The following is a 20212-nucleotide window of genomic DNA, read 5'->3' on the forward strand; positions in this document are numbered from 1 at the left end:
TTGTCAGAATTTAAAACACTCAATCATCATTTTATTTTTCAAACAAGCTGGTCATAGGAGACTGGTTCATACATTATCAGTTTCAGGATAGAAGCTGGTCCTTACCTATGTCAGATAGGCTGTTACCAATGAACCTAACCTGACATCTTTGGATGTTAGAATGAATGAATGAATGAATGAAAGCTCAGAATTTTTCTGTCGAGCAACACATATGCTCGGCATTTACCTTGCTGTTGCAGCCATACACATACTGTAATTAAAATATTATTACATAGTAACAGAAAACCAAATTAAATGCAAAATCACATTAAATATTCTGATTACAAGTAGAATTGACTCCTTGGCACTAAAAGTCTTCGACCAATGTGACTGCAGTAGGAAAGTAACTGCCATGTTGTTTTTGCTTTGATTTACTTGTAACTTTTCCCTTGTGGTCATAACTGAAAGTGAATGTTACTAGGGCTTGCAATTATACTGCTGGATCTTTCCTGACCTAAGATAAACTGAAATATACAGGGTGGTCCAAATCTAATTATGCAGATCCAGATTGTCTGGATGACTTTGATTTATGTGGGGACAATTCCAGTTCGGCGCGAGGACGATTTTTCATGTTGTCAGTTCGCACACTTCTCGATGGTCCGGGATTTTTTGGATGTTTTTCTATGTAATAAACTTAATAAGTTACAGTGTAATGAAAATTGTATAATTTGATCTGGACCACCCTATAGAGAACAATCTAATTACTGCAGCCTTTTCTGCTATCTAAACAGCTGTACCCCAGTGCCTCCTTAATTTTAACGATATTGTTTGAAAATAATTGCAGCTTTTTGGAAAATTGTTATACTCCCATATATTAAGGAGTTTAATTTTAAAGGTGTTTCCTGTTAATTAGTATAGCAGAAGAAGTATATAAATTAGACACATGTGACTGTTAGTATATTTTTCTCACAGGCAGATTGATATTACAATCAAATGGCACATAATTATTTAATTTGAAACAGGAAGTTACCTGTCTGCTTAAAGAAGGCCACAGCATGAGAAATTTCACCATTGTATTTTTAGAATCTTACTTTTTGATCAGAAGTGAGACTAGATAATGAGAAGTGAAAAATCTAAATGACAAACATTTCCCACTTGTTATAATGTAGAGCATATAGGTTTTTTTTTTACTTATACTATACAATACAATTTATTTTTGTATAGCCCAAAATCACAGAAGGAGTGCTGTAATGGGCTTTAATAGGCCCTGCCTTTTGAGAGTCTCCCAGCCTTGATTCTCTCAGAGGACAAGGAACCAAAAAAAAACCTTTGTAGGGAAAAAAATGGAAGAAACCTTGGGAAAGGCAATTCAAAGAGAGACCCCTTTCTAGGTAGGTTGGGCATGCAGTGGGTGTCAAAAAAAAGGGTTAAATACAATACAATACACAGAACAGAACACATGTAATCCTCAATACAATATAATAGTGCAATAGAAATATTACAAGTAAAGATCAGAATTCAACAGTAGATGATATCACATAATTAGATTAGGATTTGTTCAGAGTCCTGGAGACCTTGGCTGTCAAGCTGCCTCCCCCAATTGGCCATGCCACAGCTAAGTCAGAGCTGGGCCAGCCAATCCGATGAAAGGACCCCTCTACCCAACGATTCCTGCAATCCTCCATCAGAGGTGACTTTACCTTAGACAGGGAAAACAACTTGGCAGGTGGGCAGTGGCACCAAGTTTCACATTTGAGTACCGAGAAAAGAGACAGAATAGGTGAGGGTTAGTAACAAATTATAACTATCATAATATTTATGTTTCAGTGCTAATGACTAACAACAGTGATGCAGCATGTACAGTTAATCAGCAGCTCTAGTCAGGATATGCTAAACTGAAGTAGTGAGTCTTCAGCTGGGATTCGAAAGCTGAGACCAAAGGGGAATCTCTTATAGTAGAAGGCAGACCACTTATGTGATCAGTAACTATCAAACTATGGTCTAGAACTTTTTTTCTCAAAGCAGGTTAAGAAAATGAATGGTTGGATGATTCTGGTAAGATTTTGGAGATACAGAGGAACATCATCATAAGAAGGGATAGTGTGGTTATCTAGTAGACCATCACAGTATCTATAGCAATACTTTGTCACTTTTAACACTGTAGAAACCTATGTGGATGTCTGATGGATAATGCCAATAAATGTAGACGATGTTCTTAGTGTGCTGCTACCTGATGATACTGTGCCTCTTTTGTGTTATAGATATTTTTCATTGATGAGCCCTCTAATGGCAGTCAAAGTTCTAATGTAAACTTATTTTTTTGCAGAGCTGCTGATCCTGGAAGTTTTCACATATGTATTAAAGTGGAATCTTTTGAAAATTCTCATAAAGCCGCAACATATCCATTAAACCAGGAGCATTACCAGCAGAAGCAGAGGAGCTCAATCTGTACAGCCTGGTATACATAACAACAAGCCTATATACCTTATAGAAATTTTTAAGTTCCTACAGGCTGTCAATAAAATAAATTTGGAACTTTCTTACCACTTAAAATTAGTTTACTACTTAAGACACTTAAATAGTGCATTGCATATTAAACATTTCACTTACAAATTGCTCCTGCTATTGACTTACCAATCATTGCAATGTTGGCATATTGACAGATATCGTGCAATATGCACGAGCATTTGTAAGCACAAATTAGTAATGTTTACACATACCACTAAAGCATAAATATTATAAAATTCACTAATATTATTAACAAGTTATTTAAGCAAGCCTAAAACTATATGTTATGCTAGCATATTGGGAATAAATATCACGGGGCTTTCAGGAATATGGACAAATAAATGACTAATTTAAAATGGAATGTTTTAACTTATTAGGAAAAAGGCAGATCATCAATTAAAGGAGTTCATTGTTTCACATGAAACAATAATTCTTTTGTAGTGTTTTAACCTTCTTCATCATGGTTTGGTATTGGAATACGTCTAAAAAAAGAAGTAACAAGAGAGGGAAAACTATGTGCACTGCTTCCAAGACCATGCCCTATACCAGCAGTGCATTGACTCTGCTTGTCCAGGGCATATTGCCATGTAAAATCTGAAAGATCTTACTTGATCTACCACATCCCACCCTTCCTTCATTTACTCTCTTTTTGACTCATAAACATCTTAGGTTCATCTAAAGCATTGAATTGTATTCACTGTAAGGACATGCATGTCATCCAGGTGTCCCATTGCTGATAGAATTGCATTTTTACTGATTCATTAAAATTGATTCATCAAAATGCTGCAGGGTATACCATGCAGTAATGTACCATATGCAAGTTTCTTATTTATTATCCAGAAAAACCATAGCCATGAAATCTGGTTAAAAGATATTGTATTTAGAGAAAAAAAGTCAGTCCATAGACCTAAAATCAGCTAATGTTTATTTGTATTAATCTGGCTGCAGAGAGTTTTGAATGTTTTAAGAACATTGCATACTGTACAGTGGCTTACTTTTCCTATTTACTGTATGGTAACGTGAGGCAGAAGAATTAATTTCTGTTACACAGATTTACAAATCTAGCAAAACTCTTTACAGAACGTTAACTGCATTTGTAGATGTGAAATCAAAATATATAAAAAATATCTGATTTTCAGCATTTGCTGTTTCCTGTAAAACTGTACCACAACACAATTGTCAGGCCTAATAATACAGCAAGTTCTTCAATGGGGCTTTAAATAGACCATGACACAGATCTGAGATTATTCTCTTAAAGAACATTGGAAGTGAAGAAAGTGCTGGATGAGACAATTGAATAGAGAAGAGATATTTGTGGCAGGTTGCACTTATTGTGTGTTAAGAAGGCCTTAGTGCCTGGCTACTCAGCTCACTCTATGAAGGACTGCAGTGAGTTCATGTTTTTGCTCCAAACAATTCTTAATGTTAACTGGACTTCAACATTTAACAGTGATGACCCTTAAATGCACAACAAAAATACAAGAAGTACAACAGAGTTGATTTGCTTTTTAAAGGAATACAACACATATGCTATGAATTAATTTTTTTTTTATTTGATAAACTTTTCTTATCCATGAAGGGAAGTTATCTTTTTACATGACCTTTGGGGGTCAAAGGGCAGGGTCTGCCTTTCCCTGATAGCAAAGGTCTAGATAGTGGTCCACTAGCAGCAAAAACAGTGGTCCACCAGTGGCCACCACCAGAGTTCCGCTGAAATTTTGTACATCACCTTTTGGTTGGCTTTCTAGTGGCGTGCTAGTGGCAGCAGTGGTCAGGTGATAGTCGGTCCTCGGATACCTGAAAACATTTGCCAACAGAAATCTGCCCTTCAGTCACTGTATGAATATTTATTTTATCTTATATTAAATAAAGTTGTTGGCAGTCCATTAATTGAGCACCACTCATGGGGGCAAAAAGCTGACTAGACAGCAAACTTATTCAAAATTTTTATATTTTTATTATAGTCAAACAGTAAAGATTATACAACATACAAATGCAGCCTTCATGTAACACAAATAGGCCTAAAGGTATAACACAGCCCAAAAATATGTACCCTAAAAATAAATAAAGCAGCTATAACAAACATGTTCAACAACATATAAGAAATTTGCAAAAATAGCCTAATTTAATAAAGTAAAATGTATATGTGTATACATACATTACATATACATTATGTAATATGTATACAATGTAAAATATGAATAAAATAAGTAATAATATTATTAATAATATTTTACAATTGTTTGCACATTTTTATGCTTCACAGTTTCTGTGCGACATTAGAGAATTTGTTGGTGAGCTCCTCCTGTATCTCCTGCATCTCTTTTACTGTTGTTCTGAAGTAATCTGTAATGAAAGAAGAGACTTATCAAAAATGATAAAAGTACAAGTAGATTGCTACTCTGTCTACTATGTGTTATGTGTACACAATGCTCACTGTCAAGCGCATTCTGATCAGGCAGGTTCTGCTGGGATTCGCCATGGTCCAGACCTACTGCAACCTGTTAAAGCCACATTACATAACCTAGCAATTAATATGACCAACTTTGATTGACAATTATAGTAAAGTGAAAGCAAAGTTCACAAATGCATACATCAGTGTATTTGCATAGTAATGATACCATTATTTTATCTTTGCCTTGACAATTGCTACTTCAGTCACAAGCTACTTACCTGGTGTTTATGGTAGCACTAGATGTTCTGACCCTGAATGAGAAATGATCAGAATGTCAGGTTAGCAGTGACATTTTCATATGGTCTTTGTTATGCAGTTATATAAATAAAATTTCAAAACTATTTTGCCACAGAACATGAAAGTGTTATAATATTCATGGGTGCTTGCATGCATCAGTGTAGAATTACCTTTCAAGTGAGAGGCCATTTTTGGTGATGTGGTCCACTTAAACCTGAAAAACAAAATGTGTACTACTGTAACGCAACACTGGGAAAACAAATGTTTAATTCACTACATTATCAGTCTATTCATTAAATACTGATATCAGTTGGTTGGGAAAAAGTATATGGTCCAGCAGTACACATCAGATAACTCAATTACCTGCATGTTGTAAAGATGCTAACCTGTCAGCAGAACTGTATTTTTGATTGGGTCCTATAAAAAAGTATAATTTAAATATTTTGATATAACATCGGCATCCATTTTCCTTTTCTTTTGAATGAATGAACAAAATATTTTGCAGAGCGCACAAAGTTTACTGAGCAATGACAAAATGCCTTCAGTAAGAGGAGTGTCCAAAATGCATAAATCAATGCAGATGACACCATTATCTGACAAAATGGTTAAAATGACAAGTTAGCAGGTTTTGTGATGCTGTCATTGTTAAAAAACTGTCATGGTTGAAAAAATAGAAATTAAATATAGCAAATGTTAACCATTTAGTGCTTAAAAGTTAAAATGAACAAGACATCTTATTTTTAATAAATCTTGGAGGTCGTGGGGCTGCTGGTAGATAGTCATCATCTTCATCACTTGATGAAAGTACAGCATTGTATTTCTAATTTGGTCCAAAATAGTATTTTCTGGTTAGCACAAAACAATCTATCACAGATGACTAGTTAATATAAATGTTGTGAAATTTTATGTCTAAATTGTCTCTCTTCATTTTGCTTCCTAGATCTGTGCCCGAGCTGTATTAATTTTCTGACCAAAGCAAGTAGTTATGAACCTTCTGAAATGAATCTGTAAAACAACACCAAAAAGGGCCTTTCTAACTGTGCAATGCTTCCAAAATTGGCAAAAATTGCTCAAAGTTAAGTAATACTCACCATGATTATTGATGTGAATTGCAGTCTGTTCAGTGGATAGCCAGGCAATAATAACTGAAAAAGATACACTTAAAATGGCTTATATTTTTTCATTATGAATTAAGTTTATTTAATTATTTCAGTGCCTGCTTTCACAATTTGGCAACCCACTCCTTTGCCCCTGAGCCCTCTGTGCTGGCGCCACCATTCTTGAAGCTTCTGTTATGCTGCCTTATGCAGGTAACGCAGAGTTAATCATGGCTCATAGTGCCAAGATCTGCACTAGTTTGCACATGTATTTATGGATTGATTGTTATTCGTACAAAGTAAATGAAGCTCTTATGTGTTCCACTGATTATTCCTCATCTTTGCTTTTTAAAAAACATACTGCTGGCTTTTAGCGAGCAAGCCTTTTTGAAGTACTGTAAACAAGTAGTGCCACTCGTGTTTTGGAACTTTTGTATCAACAAGCAGAACAGCCTATAGCTCAATGAGACCTTTAATGATGCTAGCTTATGAGATATTTGGTTGGTTGTGAGCATAAAGAGGAGTTTCTGGACATGACAACAATGCCTGCCTGTTCCACGCACGCATGCACATGCATGGTCTGAACCTTTACTGTTATGACACTGCCTGATCCGCACTTCTTATTATATGACATAAGTCCTTATCCAATTTGCCTCGCACATGCTTACTAAAAATGACTTTAATGACACTGCTGGATTTGTACTGTGTAGCGTTTTATGACAAATGTCACTCTCCAGATTTGTACTGCACTTGCGAGTAATTTTTTATTGTATCTCCATCTGTAAGTGGACTTGTCACTTCTTACTGGAAAAGATGGGAACTTTTGAATTTTACAATGCCTTGAAAGAATATGTGTCACCCGAAAAATTTAAGTCCAATCAAATGACGAGGGAGTGAAATGAAATGTGACGTGTGGCTGTGAACTTTGCAATGTTAATTTGTTTACTTTGTGACATACATACAGTTTTTTGTAAATACATCGTATTGATGAAAAAGGCAATAAGGATTTTCATTTTCAGTTGCAATACAACCTCCATAGTCTCAAAGTTTAGGGCTAAAAGTCACAGTATTTGCTGTATTTGGTTTAACTGATTAATGGATAAATTAAATTTTTTGTGGCACCCTATTAGCATTTGCTGGCTTTTTTTTAAACATTTGTCCACAATTTTTGTCCTTACATTAAGCAAAATAGTGTAATCAAGGGGTTGAAAAAGGAATACAATTAGGAGTGTATGTCTGACACTAGACTGGTGTAGAGTTGTACAGCACCCCTGAAGTAATTTTCAGGTTAAGTGCCTTGATCAAGCATCCAGTGGAGTAGAATCCCTTGTGACAGTAACAGGATCTGAACCAGCACCCTTACAGAAACAAGCACAGATCCTTACCCACAGAACAACTACTCCGTCCTACCAATGCTATACTGATCTCTCTTTTAAAGAGCTGGCTATTTTAATTGTTCCTAAATAATTTGGTTTTTTTTTCTTTTTTTAATTTATGGCTTGGTAATGATTACAGAAGCAGAAGCAATTAAGTAGCTGCTCCACTCATTTGTACCTATACTTGCTGTTTATTAACTGACACTATCTGGAGAATAACATGTCATGTCATTTTCTAATCTGCTTAATCCAGTCCAGGGTTCTGTAGGGTGCTGGAGCCTATTCTAGCTAGCACAGGGTGTAAGGCGCCATTCCAGTGCAGGGCAAACACACACACCCACACATTAGTGCCAGTTTAGCATTGCCATTTCACTTAACCTGTATGTCTTTGGACTGTAGGAGGAAACCAGAGCACCCAAAGGAAACCCACACAGACAATGGGAAAACGTGGAAAGGAGAGGATCTGGGACATGAACCATGGTGTCTTTATTGTGAAGCAACACTGCTACCACTGCATCTCCATGCTGCCCAAAATTTTAATTTACAAAATTAAAATGTTTTATGTGACTAATTTCATTTGAGGTCAAAAAGATTTTTTCCATATATTTTATTAAATAGGAATCAATTTTTCATTTTCAGGTTTTTGTTTCATTTTTTAAAGAGCATGTACTCTAAATTGTATCCAAATAATAAGAACTGAAAAAGTGACAGCACAGGCACTAAAAACTAAAGAGATGCAGCTATTTCAATAACATTCTTGCCTGTGAAATCATTAGCAAGTAACTGCTTAAATAACAGTGGCACTTCAGTATAAATAAAACAGCAAAATCGAATGAGCTGTAAAGTATAATTATAGTTTAAAAATTCCTCTAAAAGGTGCATTTTGTATTATTGTGTCTTTCTGTAATGACACATTAAAGGAATAACACAGTGTCACATGTGTGTCAGGGCTTTGTTGATGGTAATTACCCACCGGAGCAGGGGTTAGCGCTGTGTACTAATGCCATTTTCTTCTCCTCCTTCTGCAGAATGGTAGATTAACAGCCACTCCATCACTGATGTCAGTTCAGTGTCTGTCCGCCTGGACGCTCCCCTTCCTGCCACTTGGCCTCACAACCAGGAAATCAGCCATCTTAATCAGTTTAGATACAGAACTCCAGACTGAAAAGACTGCTCTGCATTTCTTTATTTTTTGGATCATCCAATTATGCAGGGTCACCAAGGATGTGCCCCAATTCTTTATCATTGTCATTCTCATTTATAGCAATAAATAAGAATATGTTTAATTTAAACAGCAGTTCCAAATAAAAGCAGATCTTGGGTGAAACAAAATAGCTAGACCTTAGTTGAACAGTCTAAAAAGGGGTTTATATTACTGGTACTTGCTTTGCCTTCTGTTGTGTATTCATCCTATGAAAATCTCTCATGAGGTGTGCCAAGCGTGCAATGAAATGTTCTCCTTTGTTTTCTTTGTGTCTTAATATGTATTGCCAAGGTGACCACAAATACAATATACTATATCATTAATCCAAAGTTAATTCTTCTTTCTTCTTTGCAATGTGATGGCTTTTCTTTTTATACTGTTATTATTAGCTCATCAGTAACTTGTATGAAAACAAATGTATTATTAATTGAAAAGCTAACTGTTATAATCTTGCTTAAGTTATGAATGTCACTTAATATCTTAAAACCAAGTATCTCTTTCTTAAGTCAAAGATACCTTAGCTAAAGTTTCACATCATATTTGTTTTTGAGCAGAAATGATATCACTGCTTGAAGCCAATAAAATGTAACATCAGAACATTACAATGTGTCTGTATGATAATGAAGTAGTTTTTTAGAGCGTGATTCTCTAAGCAGTGTGTCTCTCCACACTTGCAATTTAAAGCAAACAGACAGATTATTCAGTCTTTACTATTTATTTTTCCTCCTAACAAACATTTCAGAAATATGAATCCCTAAAACAGACTCATTATTGTTACTTGGATATCACATGGAGGACAAAATAACATTCATTGTAAGATACAGGATAAAATGTCTCAGTCGGGTTATAGTATTTCTTATTGCTTTTTTTTTGATACTGATGTCGATGTGTCTTTTCATTGCATTTGTGTTTACAAGGATCTCATATCAGAAAAGTTTAGTATTGTCAAGAATGAGGTGATATTAGATAGCAAAGAAAGGAGGAAGTATGGGTATAAGAATTAATTTTCTTTCAAGTACCAACAATACATTAACTTAACTTGCACATTTTCTTTGCTTACAGATTACCCAGAGCACAGTGCAAGCAGTAACCTGATACAGTTCCCACAGCATGTGTTTTATTAACCTAGAATAGCTCACCATGGGCATGATTACTGAGATACAAATCTTTAGAGAGCATTGTGAGAACATTGTGTACTGTAAATATATTCCTTCGTTCCATGTTTCTGCTGCTTGAATTATATTGTAATTTTATGCGATTTTTCTGAGTCACTTTTGGTTATAGTGTCTGCTAAACAAAGAGCAAGGCATTATATATATTTATATTTTTATATATAGTGTGTATATATATATATATATATATATATATATATATATATATATATATATATTTATATCCATAAATACAACTACATAGATATATAACATTATTTATGAATACAAGTTTACCTTGTTATAAAAACACAAAAACCTGTATAACAACTACATGAAACGGGTGTTTTGTCTGATTCTAAATATGCTACATTTTTAAAATATAAACATACTGTATACCTCACAAAGCTTAAGCCTCAACAGATCTTTTAAATGCTTTCCCCAGATGGCTTCCCTGTGTTTCAACAGCAAGAGGTTGAAACTCAAATTACAAAACTTCTCAACCATTTTCTAACATCTTTAACCAGTACAGGGTTAAGGAAACTGGAGTCTATTCAAGCAGCAATGGAAATCCAGTACTTTTCAGTACCACTGGTAATAAAATACATTAAAAAATATCCATGCTCATATTACTCGTACAATTGCAAAAATACAGAAGGGTATTTTATCAGGTTTTAAAATGTCTTTTTTTGAAGAACAAGTGTTTTATATAAAATTAGCAACAATTAGCAAGGCAGTGTCACAACAAGGACGTACAGCTGCCCAAACCCGGACACACACAGGCAGGACACAGGTTCAACACAAAACCCAGGTTTATTTACAGTTTTTAAAGTGCACAAACCACCAAGCCCAACACACCAATATACAGTCTCTTCTATTCTTGCCTTTAGTTCATCCACCTCCACTCTTCCTCAGGCTTTGTCTTCTTCCTCCCGACTCTGACCCCTGAATGGTGGGACTGGCCCCTTTCTATAGGACACCTGGAATGACTCTATGGTGCCTAACGAGCTTCTTCCGGCCACACTTCCGGGTGTGGCAGAAGCGTGACCATGTAAGGCCCTGGAAAAGTCCATGCAACCCTTGACGGTGGCCACAGGTTCCAAAAGGGTTGAGCTCCCATGCTCTTAACCCGTGGCACGACTGGAAACCAAAGGGCACATGGGCATCCAGGCTGGGTAAGGATTCCGGCCACCCACCACACTAGTAAAACCTACTATAATTTTTTTTTATTAAATGTTGAAAGAAGAAAATTTTATTTTGTAGGATATATGCACACAGTATTCTCTTGTGTATCGACTAAGTAGTGTATCTTCTAACTATTTCAAGTCTTCACTATGAAATATTTTTCTTGTTTTATTTCCTTTACGCTGTCTTGGGATGTTCTCTCATAGGCATAATAACAGCATGAGAATACTGCACTATCCATTGCAGAAGAACATAATGCCTGAAGTTCAGAGTGAACATTAAGCTCAAAGACTTGTCAATCCAATTCACCTAGAATTGATGACATTGTGAAGAAAACTAATTATTTTCAAATGTTATATAGAATTACTGCTAACTCTTTAATTTAATATTGTTCTTGTTTAGTATACTGCTGCTGGAGTATGTGAATTTCCCCTTGGGATTAATAATCTATCTATCTATCTAATTGGTACTGTTTTTTCATCACTGAGGAGAATGGCAGGGAGTTAACTGTTGAAAAAAAAAAGCATGTATCAGCCAAAAAGTTGCAACATCACTTACTAGACTTGCAAAATGGCTTGAAACATACTTCATATTTTTTAACAATAATGTTATCCATTCATTAATTATATTCACTCCAAGGAAGTTGATGAATTCAGGGCTGTCCTTGGCAATATTGGCCAAAAGGCAGTGTTTATTGAAAGATTTCTTTCTGCAGCCCTGACCCTTCAGAAAAAATAAGTACAAAAAATTGAATAAAGCAGACATTTTAATGATTAAATAGACATCACCATTCATTGTTTCACACTGATAGCCATCCTGTTGATTTCTGTACTTCTTCTTGTGTGGTCAAAGGAAGTCAGAGCCTATGCTAGTAGCCGCACGTGTTAAAAATGAATGGATGGGTGGCTGACTGGATGGATGGATAAAAAGAAGAAATGACAGAAGAAATGATACCCAAAACTAATCAATTTAAATTGTATTTGTTTTGTACTCATTGGTTTTATCACATTACTTTAAGGGTCTATTCTAAAACTGTTCCTTCAGGAATGTTCTTAAGGTGATTTGATACCATGCTTTAATATATGGAAACATTCTCAAGCAGTGCAAACTTTTACAAGTGAAATGGCGTGTGTTATGTAATCATCAAGTCCTTTCTAACACAGCACTAGTGATTGTATTTTTGGCATATCAGTATATCGGTTTAAAGCAGTTTTGCTCACCCATCCATTTTTTGAAATCTCTTTCATCTGCTAGAAGGCTGCTTAGAGCTCGATCCTGCCCTGTCAGCACTAGGCACAAGACAGGAGTCAACATTGGATGAATTACATACTTCTGCTCAAAAAGGCAAAATGCAAACACAGTTACAGTTACAAAAGTGAGAAGCCTTTGTAAATACAATAAATAGTTTGTTATGTTGGATTTAATTTTTCTTATTTAAAAATACTTTTATCATATTCTTTTGTAGTCAAATTATCTACCAGCAAAAATAATACCCAAAAACAATCTGCTAATAAAAAGTATGTGTGTGTATGTGGGTGGGTGGGTGTTTGTGGTAGGTGGTTAAATTTGGTTATTTAAAACAAACACTTGAATTGTAACATGTGGCTTTTAAAATAAAAGAAGTAGCATGCTAGCAGGAAGTTGCTAAATATACTAAATATAAAAGCAGTATCAGCTCTGCGCATCTTTTAAAGTACTAATATTTTGATCTTTTAAATATGATATCTGGTCAAGGACAGAGAACAATGTATTACACTACCTGGTCTCTCATTAGATTGCTTTTTCCACAAGTAAATTAGATTTTTTTTTTCTTACACATTTAGTATATTTTTGTACAACTATATTTCAAACAAACATTTTTAAGAATTTGTCACAAATCTGACAGAGAAACATCATTCTGTCAGCTTTACAAAGGAAAAAAACTAAGACTAAATTAAGGTCAGGGTTAAGCTATAAATACACTTGAGAAGCTAAATCATGCATACCTCGTGCAACAGTGTGTGTAATGGCAACCAATTTATGAAGGTCAAGGTGAAAGGAGGCCATGTAATTCTGTTTATGCCTAAGCTTATATATTGACAAGCATATAAACTAATTACTTAAAGTTCTTTTAAGTTAAAAAATGGCTTTCATCACCCATAAGTAATATAATGGTTTTGAAGACAGGCAGAAATATTGTTTAATACAAAACTGAATAATTAGAAGTTGAATGATTTTAGCCTGATCAAACAGATAACTGGTAAGAGACTTGCAAGGAATACTTATTTCTAAAGTATATTTTCAAAGAAAATAAAAAAGGAAAATTTCAAAGAAAATAGAAAAATACATTTTCAAGGAAAATAGAAATTTTGACACATACCATATGCTACCAACACCTTTTCTGACAAACAGTATGAAAAGAATGGAACTCTACCTTAAAAATTGTTAGACTCACGGAGTTGTTCATAGGACTAACCAAAGCACTGAAGAGGCATTCCTCACACATTGTATTTGCAACACAAAGGAATTCTGAGGTCAGTAGAATCCGTCTAGTTTTTATCTTTTTGTATTACTATGATGGAAATGCATGTAGTGGGCATGCAAAAATGTTTGTTTCTATTATTTCCCCAGACTGATCTCCTATGAAATGCTCTTTGGACAATTGCTTATTAGTTGTCCAATTAGCACGACAATATAAAATCAATTTAAACTTGATTATGTGGGTTCAGCATTGGATGGATGTATTAATAAATGTATTTGCTGGAGTTTTTAACTGATGGTATATACAGCAAGAAAAGTGGAAGGAATGGGCAGAAGATAGAAAAACGTTTGAGGGCCCTGAAGCAAGCTTACAGATAAGTTAGTAGAACACTTAGTAAAACACTTCCTGAATGGCCATATTAGGAAAAACAAATTTTAATTCTATGCATAAATTAATATTACAATAATTGTTATTTTATTTGTATTATTTAGTATTACTGTTACTTGGTCAATTTAGTGATAGAAAAATCCTTGTAAATGAAGTGAACTGACAAAACTTACAGTTCTGAGATCTGTAATCTTATTTTTTTACTATAAAATAGAAAGATCAACTGAAACAGATTAGATGTTTAAGACTAATGCATTAAAAGTGTTTCAGCTGCATTACTCAAGACATAAGTACGGTGACGGTCACTTCCTCATGACATCAAACTGCGCTTTAATGGTTTTGGAAATGCTTTGCTCTACTTCGTAGACAGATGCATACTATTTGTTTGTTAGAGTCACTCATTAAATATTGAATTTTGCTATGAGCTGAGGATTCACAAAGAAACAGGTACTGTGTTTTTTCTTGTTGTTTTTCTTAAAATAGTGATTTTTGAAATGCACTTAATTATGATTTGTGTCAGCTAAGCATTGCTGTGTGAGAGACATTCCTTTAAAGCAGCTGCTGTGAGATGTTTACTGTAGCAAAATACTTGGTTTGAGAAACATAGTATCGAATACAAATAATATAAATGCCTTCATAGACATTATTAGAAATTAATAACATTGAAATAGAATGGCATTAAAAGTTTTTAGGCAAAATTAAAAGCTGTATAAAAGTAAACATGGCATAATACAACATTTGAGGAAGCTATTTTAGCTATTACGAAATTGATTGACCATGTGTTGTATATGTTTTAATCATGCTTAATATTTTAATTTGGTAATAAAAGCAAAAAATGTGTTGGTAGTATAATGTTTTAATTTGATTAACCATTGTGCACAATTGTCTTTTCTTAATAAAAAACAGCTTTAAAATGCTCCGAACTACATAAAAACACAGTGTGATGTGAATGTGAGTTTACCCAGTGGCAAGTATAATTAGTTTGATAACCATTGTAGTAAATGTCATTTAATTGACATTAAAAAGTAACACATAATTTTAATAGTCCATTTAATTGCAAATAAAAATACAATGTATGCTAAATACTTTTTTTTCCATATACTGTAAATAATTAAATAAATAAAAGGGTCAATTCATTGGTGACATGCATTTTATAATGCAATTAAATAATGAAATTTAAGTAGAGAATGTCTTGTTGACAGATTACGTGTGTCATGTCCATGCCTTTGTCTTACGAATAAGAAGATATCAGCATAATCCATTAAAAATCGTGAAATGAGACATGAAACTTCAGAATCCGTGGAAAGCAGGGTAAGGCGAGATTTCATCCTTTTGTGTTGTAATCAAAAATGCTTTCATTCTAACAAGAGTTCACTGTATTAAAAGAAATTAGAGTTAAATATACAGTACTGTGCTTTCTGAACTGCTGATATCAAAATAATTTATATCTGAGAATGCTTGGTGAAATCCAGTTCTATTTTACATTTCATTATACAATACAATTGTAATTTTTAAAGTTCCCGCACTAATGGCATTTCATAGCTTGGTTAATCCTTTTTTTTTTTTTTTTTTGCTGGTGGACACTTATTCAAATTCACAGTATGCTGAGGCAGTACTAATTTTAGGCAGTTGAGATTTTTAACAGTTTTTAGTTTTGAGTGAGTCAACTCACCTTTGTAACATAACCGAATACCGCATTAATGCAGAGTTCTACTGTTATATGTTTCACACTAACACAAAGGATTGTATGCACCATGTACCATTGTAAGATGGCGGCGATGAATGGCAGCAGTCCACAAGTTGTCCTGCATTATCTTTTTATTTTTGCTTTTGTTTTACTCTGTGTATGCTCAATACATGTTTTAGCCTTGCTGAGATATGATCGTCAAACTCTTCTTTCCTGAAGACCATCTATAGAAATTTGGAAAACTAATCACTATTCTGGGGAGCAGTCATCCAGGCTTCCACCACACCTGGTGTCTGTACCGGCCTACCTGGGCCGCTCACTACGCGTCATTACGCGGAGGAGACGCTCCAGAAGGCGAGGGAAGCGAGGAGGCTTTCTGGTAAAGCTTAGGACCCTCATACCGGCCAGCTGCGGAAATCCAGATCATTTTCTTCCGGGTGGATGCCCAGTGATTTTTCGCTCATTGGGGCGTCGCTGGATCCAGCAGGTGTTTCCCATTCTGCCGACCAGAGACTCGTGCTGTTCTCCCGAGGAGTTGAGTCGACTATGGCGGAATCGGGTCCGACGAGGCGGCGTGAATCACGTGAAACTCCGATTGCTGCAGCGGGCCTCTCCACTGGCTTGTGAGGAACAGACACTTCGTATGACTCTCCTAAACGCAAGATCAATAGCGAATAAATCGTTCATATTAAACAGTTTCATGAAATCGCGTAAGTTGGATTTCATTTTTCTTTCGGAGACCTGGGTGAAACTGGGTGAGTTGATTGCATTTACTAAACTTTTGCCTACCGATTGTTCATTTTTAAACTCCCCCCGAACCTCAGGCCGTGGTGGTGGACTAGCTACGGTTTTTAAATCGGACTATTCTTGCAAACTGCTACCCACAGACTCCTTTTCCAGCTTTGAGGCTCAGATCTTTGTTGTTAATTTTAATTTTCCTATTCTTTGTGCTCTGATTTATCGGCCACCAAAATTTGACAAAGATTTTATTAAAGATTTTACGGATTGTTTAATGGATATTTCATTGAACTATGACAGATTTCTTATTCTTGGTGATTTTAACGTCCATGTCTGCTGTGAATCTAAACCTTTAGTTAAAGAATTTCTCAGTCTTGTTGATTCTTTCAACCTGACTCAATCAGTGAATACCCCGACACATGTAAAAGGGCATACGTTAGATCTTGTTCTGTCATATGGTTTAGATCTGTCTGACATTGAGATATACAACACCGGTATATCGGACCATTTTGCGGTTTTGTTTACTGTCACGCTGCCATTCTCCCGCGTTAAACCCCGTGCACCTGCTCTACGTGTGCGCGCCATTAACTCTTCAACTGCCGCTCGACTCTCTACTGCTTTTAACGATTCTGAGCTCTGTACCAGTGCATATTGTGGTGATCTCAACACGGATGAACTGTTTGAACTGTTTAACTCTACATGTTTTAGTATTGTGGACTCAGTAGCTCCTTTGAGGATTAAACGCTCCAAACCAGTGACTGAACTGTGGCTGAATGAGACCACACGCGCTCTTGGACGCTCTTGTAGGCTGGCTGAGAGAGAAAGTGGAAGAAGGACAATCTTCAAGTCTCACTGGACATCTTTAAAAGCAGTCTTCAGGAATATCAGGGAGCAGTTAGGACAGCGAAATCACAACACTTTTCAGAGGTTGTGTCAAATAATAGTCAAAAACCACATGTTCTTTTTAATACTCTGAATAATTTAATTAATCCTTGTGATTCTGCTGTTATTGAACCTTCACCTGCACTCTGTGAGCAATTTCTTAACTTTTTTAAAGATAAAATTGCAAATATCAGATATGTACCATCTACCGCAGGTTTAGACCCTTCCACTTCGTTTACATGCCAAGCTGTCTTCCATCAGTTTGAACTAGTTTCTCTCTCCACCTTAAGTGAAATAGTTAAGCATCTGCGGCCATCATGTTGTCCTCTTGACACCATTCCACCACGTCTTTGTAAGGATGTGTTTTGTTCCATCAGGCCACATGTTGTTGACCTAATTAATTCATCTTTGATGTCTGGCTGTGTTCCAGTTGCGTTTAAACATGCTGTAGTAAAACCGCTGATCAAAAAGAGCAACCTGGATCACTCAGTTCTCTCCAACTTTAGGCCTATTTCTAAACTCCCTTTTTTATCAAAAGTTTTAGAGAAGGTTGTTTATAACCAGTTACAGGCGTATCTTGATTTTAATGGGATTTCTGAAAAATTTCAGTCTGGTTTTAAGCCACGATACAGCACTGAAACTGCCCTCCTAAGAGTGCTTAACGATTTGCTTTTAGCTGCTGACTCTGGTAATTCTGCCATTCTGGTTTTATTGGATCTGACTGCAGCGTTTGATACAGTAGACCATAGTATCTTGCTATCACGCCTTGAGATATGTGTTGGAATTAAAGGTTCTATTCTTAAATGGTTCCAATCTTATTTGTCAGGCAGGAGTTTCTCAGTCCATTTAGGGAAGTACTCATCTTCAGTGTCTTCTCTTGGCTGTGGGATACCCCAGGGTTCCATTTTGGGGCCAATCCTCTTTTCATTGTACATGCTTCCATTGGGGTCTATTTTTAGAAAGCATAAAATCGCCTTCCACTGCTTTGCTGATGATCTTCAAATCTATCTATCTATTCCAGCAAATAGTCACCCAGCTATTCAGACCTTGTTGAACTGTCTCCGAGATGTTCAAACATGGATGGAGATAAACTTTCTCAGTCTGAACAAAAGCAAAACTGAAATTATTGCTTTTGGAAAGTCCAATGTCCTCGGTGGGTATGACAGTGTTATTGGATCTCTGGCATCTTTTTCTCATCAGTCTGCCAGAAATTTGGGGGTAATTTTTGACTCTGCTTTTAAGTTGGATAAACAGATCAGCACAGTTGTAAGGTCCAGCTTTTTTCAACTTAGACTACTTAGTAAAGTCAAGCACTACATTCCCTATGAACAGTTTGAGACAGTAATTCATGCTTTCGTTACATCACGCCTTGACTACTGTAACTCATTATACATAGGTCTCAGTCAGGCACAAATTCAGAGACTGCAAGCCATTCAAAATGCAGCGGCCCACCTTCTGACAGGGAAGAAAAAGCCTCCCTTCACTGGCTTCCTGTTCATTTCAGGATCCAGTTTAAAATATTACAGCTTGTTTATAAAAGCATAAATGACTTGGCACCTGTCTACTTGTCAGAGCTTCTTGTTCCGTATTCTTCTGTCAGAACCTTGCGATCCTCTGATCTTCAGTTACTCCATATCCCCAGAATAAAGCTTAAAACCAGAGGAGGCAGAGCATTTTCGGTAATAGCCCCCAGTTTGTGGAACAGCCTCCCTTGCAGTTGAGAGCGGCCCAGAATCTTAATCATTTTAAAACCCTGCTTAAGACACATCTGTTTTCATGTGCATTTAATTCCTCTTGATTTTATGTAGTTGGTTTCATCTTTATTATTATTATTATTATTATTACTTATTTTGTTTTGATTTTATTGATTGGTTTAGTATAGTAGTGTGCAACGTATATTGAGTATATATGCACTGTGTAGTACCTGCTAACCTTTTTGTCTTTTAGTTGTACAGCACTTTGGTCAATGAAAGTTGTTTAAAGGTGCTTGATAAATAAATAAATAAATAAATAAATAAATAAATAAATAAAAATGTCTAACAGTAAGCAGCTCAAGTGAACTAATAATAGCTCCTAGTTAAAACAATACGCATATTGTATACAGAAAAGTATTTAGTTACATAGTGCCTCTGATACATTCACTTAAACAATGGCACCATAATGGAGGCCCATTAACTTAGGACATTTCCCTGGCAAAGCCAGGTAACACATCTAGTACTAATGTAAAATGTAAACAGTGCAAAAGATGGTGCAGTAGTCAACAGGAGTGCATGTCGGACACAGCATCACAAAACAAGAGAAGTCTTTCCAAGGCCTCAGAAGAAAGAGAGATGGAGGAGCAGGCAATGACAATACTATCATGCAAGTGTAGGTGGGACAGGCCACAGTAGGTGTCAGTATTTCCTTTCTGTATTATAGTTGCTTAGGAAAGGACATAGGCAAGGACACCTGTACAAAGAAGAAAAATAAAGTGACAGCCTAGGAAGAAGCAATCAATGCTTCTGTAGGGTACTAACAGGCAGAAGAACCAATTGCTAGCTGGGATAACTGACTGTTGCCTTACAGTAAGAATAAAACCAGAAATGGTCTGCAGATGGTTGTAGCAAAAGACTCACTTCGACGTGGCCCACCTGAACACATCAACAGTGACCTACGCCAGGATCTGAAAATAGCATTTGATAAACACTTTACCACCAAACCTCTACAATTAGATTTCCAAATTGTTTAAAAATAAATAAATAAATGATTTTTATATGCCTTTTAACCACCAAAAAACTACCTCCACATGTCATGATTCAAAGTTTTTGAATACGCCAACACAGAATTTTATATTAACTGGATACTTAACAGTTTTCAGTTTCTTAT

General features: G+C 35.7%; 1 protein-coding gene across 3 annotated transcripts in view; it reads left to right on the forward strand.

Moving 5' to 3' along the window:
* The first annotated feature begins 14384 nt into the window (after nucleotides 1-14384).
* LOC120535774 (C-type lectin domain family 1 member B-like) overlaps nucleotides 14385-20212 on the forward strand; it is a 48551-nt gene continuing 42723 nt past the window's right edge. For all 3 annotated transcript variants that reach the window (XM_039763831.1, XM_039763829.1, XM_039763832.1), the window contains exons 1-2: nucleotides 14385-14487; nucleotides 15243-15351. The gene's annotated coding sequence lies outside the window, so the exon portion shown is untranslated. The remainder of the gene's footprint in view (nucleotides 14488-15242; nucleotides 15352-20212) is intronic.

This window comes from Polypterus senegalus, chromosome 9 (assembly GCF_016835505.1).
Source record: "Polypterus senegalus isolate Bchr_013 chromosome 9, ASM1683550v1, whole genome shotgun sequence".
Classification (NCBI taxonomy): Eukaryota; Metazoa; Chordata; class Cladistia; order Polypteriformes; family Polypteridae; genus Polypterus; species Polypterus senegalus.